General features: G+C 39.6%; 1 protein-coding gene across 13 annotated transcripts in view; it reads left to right on the top strand.

The window, feature by feature from the left end:
• Nucleotides 1-10,256, top strand: part of AKR1B1 (aldo-keto reductase family 1 member B) — a 199,383-nt gene that overhangs the window by 114,172 nt on the left and 74,955 nt on the right. The gene's annotated exons all lie outside the window — the stretch shown is intronic.

The raw sequence follows: 10,256 nt of genomic DNA, 5'->3' as shown, positions 1-10,256 counted from the left end.
TGATGTTTGTTAAATTATCTACTTCAACATTAATAATACATGCATGGGCCGGGCATGGTGGCTCACACCTGTAATCCCAGCACTTTGGGAGGCCGAGGAAGGTGGATCACTAGAGCTCCAGGGTTTGAGACCAGCCTGGCCAACATGGTGAAACCCTGTCTCTGCTAAAAATCCAAAAGTTAGCCAGGCATGCTGGCACATAGCTGTGGTCCCATCTGCTTGGGGGGCCTGAGAATCACTTGAATCTGGGAGGGAGAGATTACAGTGAGCCAAGATCGTGCCACTGCACTCCAGCCTGGGCATCAGAGAGAGACTGTCCCAAAAATAGATACATAAATACACACATGCCTCATCATCTGGTGGCCACAAAGTCTCCTGGATCTGCACATGGGGCACCTTATTTTCCCAGTGTATACTGGATGACATGCAGGGCTAGTATTGTTGAAATAGTAAATCCTTAGTGACTGTCAAGCTAAATAACAGAGAGAGGTCCCTAAAAGAAAAATATTTCTCTGGGAGTAGAGCACTGCAATGGGAATACACATGCCAGAGGAAAGTATGTGTATTTTTGGGGAAATAAAGGAAGATAAAAATTTTTCAAGGAAAAAATGAGGATTATCTAATTGCTTTGAAATAATTAGCCTTGGCTACAAAGATCGGTCATGAAAGTGTTAGTGTGAGGTTGGACACGCAGTTGTTCAGAGGTCCTTGCAGAGTGTGTTTTGTGTTCAGTTGCAGTGGGCTTTGTTCAAGGTTGTGGTTTTTGCAGTCTTGGTAGTTTTGGCTTTCAGGTGTACAACATTAGAACCCTCCTTTCATGGCCTTCCCAGCTGTATTTGCTAGAGTCTTTTGTTTGTTTTTTAATATTAGTGACTCCATTTTGATTCTGACCATTTTCACGTGATGCACAAAAGAAAGAAATGTGTATTGTTCATAATAATATTTCTTGGAGAACCACTTAGCTATGAATCAGTGAGGAGGGAGATCTTTTTTAGATAATTGAGATTAAGAAGGCATATCGATTAGCTGTTTCTGTGTAACAAACCAACTAGTTATAACAGCAACCATTTATTTGCTCGTGATTTTGTGGGTTGGCAATTTGGGCAGGAATCAGCTGATAAGCTGGTCTCAGAACCACATGGTATCAGCTGGGTTTCCTCACCTCTGTGTGCTTCAGTGGGGTGGACTGGGATGTCAGGGAAGGCAGGAACTCCTCTTCACATGTTTTTCGTTTTCCATGAGGCTAACTTGGACTTGTTCATAGGTAGCAGCATCGTAGAAGGCCTACTCTCGGAATGTGTGCAGAGTCACTTCTGTCACCTTCTATTGATCAAAGCAAGTCTCAAGGCCAGAACAGGGCCAAGGAGTAAGGAAATAGATTCCACCTCTTGAGGGGATTTGTTACAAAGAATTATGGCTATTCTTAATCAACCCCAGAAGTTGTCATAAGAGTTTTGATTAGCTACTTTCTAGCTTCATGAATTTACCAATGTATTCCTGGTTTTCTACCTTTAAGAAACTCTCATTTTTTCAATCCGATGAATCTATGTGCATAAGAAGTTTTACTTTGTTAAAAAGAAATATATACAAATTGAGAGACAATTATTTTGTAGAAGGAAAATGAATGAGGAGTAGTACCACTTTTCATTCTCACATCCATTTCTCTAAGAAACAGAGGAAACAGCAATGAATATATCCGAAACAGGGAGGAAAAGAACAATTCCAAGAATTGTGGGAGTGAAGAGAAGTTTCTGGGCAGAACAATGTGAACCAAGGGGTGGAAGGGACTATGATACATTGGAAGAATGGAGGAAGCCAGTGTGGGGACAATCAGAGAGTGGACTTACGGGGTGCCCAGCAGAGTTAAAGCTAGAGTGGTATGCAGGTACCAGAGAGTCAGGAGCTGCAAAGCTGTGATCACGGAGGTGGATTTACCATGAAACTAACAAAACTTGACCTTCAGTCGCCCTCACTTGCCTGAGCACCATCTTAGACTTTGTACCTAACATTGAATTCTTAATTTTGTATTCTTTTTCTTTAAAAGAAAACCCTAATTATACAACATCAGGATCACAAAATCTGAATCCACCTGTATGTTAACATTTTTTGTCTTTATTTGAGAGCACCAAAGTTTTGCTTTTTATTTTTCAAAAATCTTTTTATTATGAAATATTTTGAAAATATGCAAGGTCCTCACTTTCTCTCCTTGTGCTCTATTTGTTTTAAAAATCGTATCATAGCTGGGTGTGGTGGCTCACACCACCTATAATCCCAGCTCTTTGGGAGGCTGAGGCAGGAGGACTACTTGAGGCCAGGAGTAACATAGTGAGACCCTGTCTCTATGAAAAATACAATAAACAATTAGCCAGGCATGGTGGCACATGCCTGTAGTCTCAGTCACTCAGGAGGCTGAGGCCAGATGATTGCTTGAGCCCGGGAGCCTGGATAACAGAGTAAGACACTGTCTGAAAAAAAAAAAAAAAAAAAAAAAAAAAAATCACTTTCTCTCTCTAGTTTCCCACCCTCTAGATTCTGCTGATTATTGCATTCCCAGAAATTTATTTATCATGTCACTCTATCCCCTGAATGTCTTGGCAACACTTAATAAGACCTAGAGGCTTGATAAAATTCAGATCCAATTTTTGTTTTGTTTTGTTTTTTGGCTACTTCCTATATGCTGTGTTCTTCTGTTCTGGTGGAATGACTGGCTGCCTCTTTGTTTGTATTTATTTATTTGTATTATTTATAGTAGTCATTGATGATCATTCCTTAAATCCATTATTTCATTACATTACAAAACAGCGAAATACTAATTCCACCATTCTTTCTTCATGTATTAGCTGGCATACTTCTTTAAGGAGAAATTTATTTGGCTACCCTGAGGTATAGTTTGTATAGGAATACTGAATAATGATTGATTCATTCTTTTATTTTAGTTTTTAAAATGAGGTTTCCAAGCACCCTCCAAGATGACCGATTAGTTGTCATTTAGTGTTCTTTGAATTCATGAATTTAAATATATTCAATGTTATAATCTAATGCTGTTCTTATTGATGCTCAAATTATCCTCTTTGCCACTAAGAGCACTTCAAATTGGCTTTTGCATTCTTTTCATGTACTCTTTATAGTCTTTGGTAACTTCATTGCTTTCCTGTTCCAGACCTACATTTATCCAAGGAGACTTGGTTCCTTTTAGTGGAAACATATTTAGAAACCACAATTTGGGAACTAGAACCATTCTTTGCAATTGAATCGAATCTTGCTTCCAGGCCTTTTCAGTAGAAAGAGGTAGGAAATAACTTTTTAAAAACCTACCATGTATGTTTAGTAATACAAGAAACAATTAGCCAGGCATGGTGGTGCACGCCTGTAATCCCAGTTACTTGGTAGGCTGAGGCAGGAGAATCACTTGAACTCGGGAGGTGGAGATTGCGGTGAGCCGAAATCGCACCACTGCACTCCAGCCTGGGCAACAAGAGTGAAACTCCATCTCAAAAAAAAAAAAATCATGACTTCAAATGGACATTTCTGATTCAAGTTAAGAACTGCAAGGCTTAATCTCACCTGTCTTATGTTTCTTCATTCTCTCACACTGACTATCTCACTTCCCAAAGATACAAACATAATTGCTAATTTGCTTGATTTCACAATGTACATGCAATAGTGCTAAAAACACAACACAACCTACACATTATAATTACTGAAAACAATTTTAAAGTATTGAAAACAGTTTAAGAGCCTTTAGGCTTATTTATTCTGTGAACCCTGAAAATTTGAGACAGGTCTCAGTTAATTTAGAAAGTTTATTTTGCCAAGGTTGAGGACACACACCCACGACACAGCCTCAGAAGGTCATGATGACCTGTGCCCAAGAGAGTCAGAGCACAGCCTGGTTTTATACATTTTAGGGAGACATGAGGCATCAATTAACATATGTAAGATGAACACTGGTTCCATCCAGAAAGGGAGGGGGCTTCCAGATCATAGGTAGATAAGAGACAAATGGCTGCATTATTTTGAGTTTCTGATTAGCCTCTCCAAAAGAGGAAATCACATATGCATTTATCTCAGTGAGCAGAGGGGTGGCTTTGTTTGTTTGAAATGAAGTTTCGCTCTTGTTGCCCAAGCTGGAGTGCAATGGTGCGATCTCAGCTTACTGCAACCTCTGCCTCCTGGGTTCAAGTGATTCTCCTGCCTCAACCTCCCAAGTTGCTGGGATTACAGGCATGTGCCACCATGCCTGGCTAATGTTTTGTATTTAGTAGAAACGGGGGTTTCGCCATGTTGGTCAGGCTGGTCTCGAACTCCTGACCTCAGGTAATCCACCTGCCTCGGCCTCCCATAGTGACAGGATTACAGATGTGAGCCACCACACCGGGCCCAGAGGGGTGACTTTGAATAGAATGGGAGGCAGGTTTGTCTTAGCAGTTCCCAGCTTGGCATTTCCCTTTAGCCTAGTGATTTCAGGAGCCTAAGGTGTATTTTTTTGACAATTCTATTTTGGTTTTAAATTCCAGGGGTTCCTTTTCAAATGTTTTGTTTTAGAATTATGTTCCAAAGCCAAATATGCATAGTTTCAAATTCAAATATACAAATCAGGTTATTTTCAGAGCAGTCTGCTTCTTACCCCTGTCAGAATACTGAATGCAAAAAGGCAATGGAGAAATATTTTTCTTAAGTCGTGAAGAAAAAGAACTTTAAACTCAGAATTTTCTATCCAGCCAAACTGCCATTTAAATGGGAGACTATAATAATATTCATACACATGAAAGCCTCAGAAAATTTATCCCGCAATGACTTACAATCATTAAAATGTTTATGCTTTATTTCCTGTGATCATAAGGTTCTAGGGGTTAGAAATATTTTCTTCTGAATCAAGTTATTAAAATGAGTATTTATACAAAAATAATTTTTAAGCATAAATACTTAAATTTTTGATAAACCATTAAACATCTAATATAAAATTCCACGGGAACTTTATCTCTATGTAACATAAATGGAGATTTTTTAAAAAAATTAATTTATATCTGCAAGTGCTGTAAGAGTTAACTTCATCAGGCCTGAATTAGCCTGATACATTTTATTAAAATAATAAAGGCAACTCCCTGGCATACGCTGTGAACCATAATGATTAGCGGTGTTTCTTTGTGACTTTGGGTCTGAGGAGTTGCAGTTTGTGTCAGTTTTGTTGTTGATAACATTGAAATTGGTGATGTGCATCTCAGTATAAACTCTTACAGGGCTCTGTCCTTCTTTCTAGTTATGTAACAAGAAAATTCTGATGTAGGCAGAAAGATTAGATTCCATTTTTGACTCTTTAGTTCCAATGGATTCTGTACATATATTTGTGGTTCTGATTCAAGAATGTCCTGGTACAACCCTTGGAGAAAGGAAGAAAACTTGGAGCCCAAACCAGCTCCTCCAGACCCCTTGCTGGAGACAGCCTTTGACTATTACAAACAGTCTCACTTCTAGGCTGTTTCTCTATTGTTTTCTTTTCCTATAGTCACCTGTAGATTTGTAAGCCTTGCCATTTTGGATCATGAGAGCCTTGCTTAGCGTTTGAATCCCATCTAGCTGTGGAACCCAAGGCCTTTTACAAATGTGAAAGTGGCCTGGGATGGAGAAGAAACTCTTCTTTTACTTCTTTACACACACACACACACACACACACACACACACATATATATATATATACTTTGAGTTCTGGGATACATGTGCAGAACGTGCAGGTTTGTTACATAGGTATGCATGTGCCATGATGGTTTGTTGCGTCCATCAACCCATCATCTACATTAGGTATTTCTCCTAATACTACCCCTCCCCTAGCCCCCCAACCCCCGACAGGTCCCAGCGTGTGATGTTCCCCTCCCTGTGTCTTTGTGTTCTTATTGTTCAACTTCTTTTACTTCTATTCGATGCAAGGGCACACTGTATATTACTGTCTAGCCCTGGTAAAGAGCTGTTTGGGGTAATAGAATTCATTTAGGGAGACATGGGGATGTGACTGGAAAGAATGCAAATTAAACTCTGATTAATATCAGAATATATGATAAAATGCATGGAATACTGGTATTTCTGTTATCGGAAAATACAACTGGTATGGATATAATCTCTAAAAGGAAATTCCTCCCCCTACTGGGTAAGATTAAAAAAAATAACTTGTAGATTTGGTTTTGTTCAGTATTAATTGGACATGGAAACTGGGAGCCTTGAGAGTTGCCTAAGCCAACTCAAATAGTAAATCTGAAACAATATCAACAAACAATAAAAGACGACAGCCCTAACTAGGGAAATACTAGATGCACATGTGTTAGTGTACACAAACACCATGTATAATAGCCTGGCGTGCTCAGTAAGAAAGGCTGACCTGTTCATGGCATGGCAGTTCACTGCACAATAGAGTAGAGGAAAAGCAAAACTGTGTCCCCAACAGCCTTACCAATGCCCTACCTGGTCCAGACTCTTCTACTGATACAACAAAGTAAAGACAACTGGTAACTGATCTGTAATTAATCTGGCTAATTCGCCTCTCTCCATATCAGTCACCAAGGTGAGCCAACAATTTTCTCTGATGTAGAATGATCACCCTCATGTGTTTACTGTACTACCTCAAAAATATTTCAACTCTCCCATGTATTTTCTTTCTTTCTTTCTTTCTTTCTCTTTCTTTCTTTCTTTTCTTTCTTTCTTTCTTTCTTTTGTTTCTTTCCTTTTTTCTTTTTTTTTGAGACAGAGTCTCGCTCTGTCACCCAAGCTGGAATGCAGTGGCATGATCTCGACTCAGTGCAACCTCTGCCTCCTGGGTTCAAGCTGTTCTCCTGTCTCAGCCTCCCTAGTAGCTGGGACTACAGGCACATGCCACCACACCTGGCTAAATTTTTTGTATTTTTAGTAGAGACGGGGTTTCACTACATTGGTTCGGCTGGTCTCGAACTCCTGACCTCACGTGATCAACCTACCTTAGCCTCCCAAAGTGCTGAGATTACAGGTATGAGCCACCATGCCCAGCCTCTCCCATGTATTTTCACTAACTGTTAGTGAAATCTAATACAATTGGACAATATACTAATTATAGATTATATTGATGACATGATTATTTCTGAAACTGAAGATCAAGCTAAGAAAAAAGTAATTAAGCGTATAAAGCATATCTCTAATTGGAGATGATTGCTAAAATCGAGGGGCCATGCACAGACTGTGGAAGTTTTGGGGAGATAATATGTGCTGGAATAACCCATAACATACCACAGACCACCAAAAACAAATTACTAACCCTCAGACTAACTAAGAGGCTCAGTGCCCAGGGGGTCTATTTGACTTTTGGAGAAATCATATCCCTGAGTTATGAACACTGCTGGTCCCAATACATCAAATCACTGCGGAAAAGGATGTATTTGATTGGGAACCCAAAAAACAGCCTTCTTATGACTGCAGGAGGCAGTGGTTCCACTGGGAACACACAATCATCATGCTAAAATGATATGACTATTGGCTCCCCATATTCAAGCTGTGTGAACTCTCCAGCGGAAGTCCATGACTGCTACTCTCCAACTTTGAACTGGGGGACTAGAGCATTACCAAATGCTGCTCTCTGCTGTACTCCTGGAAAACAGTTACTTGTTTGTTACTGGGCATTGAGATAACCCAAATAACTGAAGAACATAAAGACTGGAAATACCCATCATGCCATGGGTGACGTCAGAAAAGCAATCTGGCCGGGCGTGGTAGCTCACGCCTGTTATCCCAGCACTTTGGGAGGCTGAGGTGGGTAGATCACGGGGTCAGGAGTTTGAGACCAGCCTGACCAACGTAGTGAAACCCCGTCTCTACTAAAATTCAAAAAATTATCCGGACATGGTGGCGGGCGCCTGTAATCCCAACTACATGGGAGGCTGAGGCAGGAGAATCACTTGAAGGTGGGAGGCGGAAAGGTTGCAGTGAGCTGAGATCATGCCATTACACTCCAGCCAAGGTGACAGTGCAAGAGTCTGACCTGGGACAAAGAAAAGGAAAGGAGAAAGGAAATGAAAGGAAAGGAAGAAGAGAGAAGAGAGAAGAGAAGAAAAGCAAAGCACTCCAACAGGAGTGCAAAGCTCAAAGAAGTTCCATCTTGAAAGGGAAATGATACATACAGGAACATGTTATCAGGCAAAGCACAGGAGGGATACATTTTATTTACCAGCAAGTAGCCTCTTTTCCCTTAGGACCTACAATTTTAAAAAAGAACACTAACAACAACAAAAAAGCATTCTACATCAGTTTTGCCCACCTAGTTATATTTCATCAAATTAAAGCAAACATTTCACTACCCACACAGTACAACAAGGGCCCAAGAAGCATCACATTCAATGAATTTATTGTATTTCTTATCACTATCAAGTTAATAGGTTTATAGAAAGTTCGAATGAACAACTAAAGCATCTGCTTTCAAAAGGATTGAAAAGCTGGTCTACAATCTTCAGCGATATGTTTTGCAAGCTGACATGAGAATATTTAAAGGCAAGTTTCCATTAGATAAATTGCTACACTTTTGTGATGGATTAGGAAATAGGAGACAATACAGAAACTCGAAGCCAACTCTTCCTTTCTTCACCACAATTCCTTTGTTGAATGTCAAACCTGCTAGTCCCTGAACCAGAGCTATTCATACAGCAAAGGGTCCCACAGGCATGTAATACTCCAAAACAAGAGACTATACCTATAAAATAGAACCTAATTGCAAGAATTCCCTAGGGATTGATACAATTATCCTTGTGTGAATTACCAAAAAGGATTATTCTTTTTTTACACCTCACTAAAGTGGGGCTATTGCAATTGTTTTGTTGCTTAGTGGAAAAGATGGCCCTCTTCTCCGTACTTATTTAGTCTGACCCTCAGTGATTGCAAATGAATGTAAAGGGAAGCCCTGGCATGTCCCACACTGCTACCAACAACAGGAATTGTCCAGTGACTGAAGACAGGGACCTCATTTGTGGGAAAATGTTTTGATGAAAATTAATGATAAATGAAAGAAAGGTAAGATTGTCATTGAGAGAAAAAAGTCAACAAATGATTGTGGTATCTACCTGCAATTTGGTGCCTTGCAGAGGCTAGAGCAAGAGAATAATATTTTCTCATAAGTTTTGATCCAGATTCCCCTTGAGAGGGAGAACTCTGTCTGCTGAGAACTCCTCCTTTTTTAAAAAACCAAGACGTGAGCTGCTTCAAAGTCAAACTAATGAGCCTACTAAGGACTTATGTTAGAAAGCAGCAGAATATTTCCCCTGTCAAATTCAGAGAACACTGATCAATAATCTTTTGAATGAACATTGCATGACCATTAATTGTGATTAGTGAAGGTTTAAGAAAGGTATTGGGATACAAATTATCCATTGAATGCTCCATCTGTTATAAAATTATGTTTTTAAAAAAGCTGTTGTGAGTAGAAAAAGAAAATCCATGAAGAGGTGAAGGCACAATTAAAATACTTGGATCACTGACAGAGACAGTAATGATATACAACTTGGTGATCCTGCATTCCTGAGAATGAAAAGCCAGCAATTAGACGTGCATGGTTCTGAGAAGCATTACAATATATACAAACCAAAATTCACCTACGGGTCACTACTACTTATACATCCTCACCCTGAAGAATTCAACATTTTTGGATCTCCACTTTATTTCCAAATTGCACTAAAGCAATGAGTAATCAATGGCAACAATGCGTCTGGTGGCTCAAACAGCATCAGCCCACCCAAAGAAAGAGAGCTTTGGTAGGATTGCAAACTGGGCTAGAAATCGTTGACCAGGCAGAATTCATTTTTAATAAGGAAAGACTGTTGAAGAAACAGACCTTCTAATATAAATAGAGAAACTAGAAGCATCCTATTTCAGGATGAAGGACAAAGATGGCAAGTTACCTGGCATGACAGTACAGGACTGACAATTATAGCAGCTATTAAGATGACATGCCCAAATCCAGAAATGGGAATGAGCCTGCATGCCAACACATCTGGGTTATTAGATGTCTTAATTCAAACGGAGTTTGAGGTATCCCCGACACAATGACCAGGGCATCTCACAGCAGAATTTCAAGTTACATACTTATGGAAGACTTATAAGCCACCCAGTCAATGAAAATGTTTAATTAGAGAAAGCAACCTACCAACGTGTTCTTCCATGGCTTAAGCACCATGACTCAGTGCAAACCATTCTTTTTATAGTGTGACTCATGGTGATTTGACAAATTTGGAAAAGATTAGAGTGTTTCCCAT

The sequence above is a fragment of the Macaca mulatta genome, chromosome 3, assembly GCF_049350105.2.
Source record: "Macaca mulatta isolate MMU2019108-1 chromosome 3, T2T-MMU8v2.0, whole genome shotgun sequence".
Classification (NCBI taxonomy): domain Eukaryota; kingdom Metazoa; phylum Chordata; class Mammalia; order Primates; family Cercopithecidae; genus Macaca; species Macaca mulatta.
The sequence above is the reverse complement of the archived record's forward strand: the minus strand, read 5'-3'. Positions and strand labels throughout refer to the sequence as shown.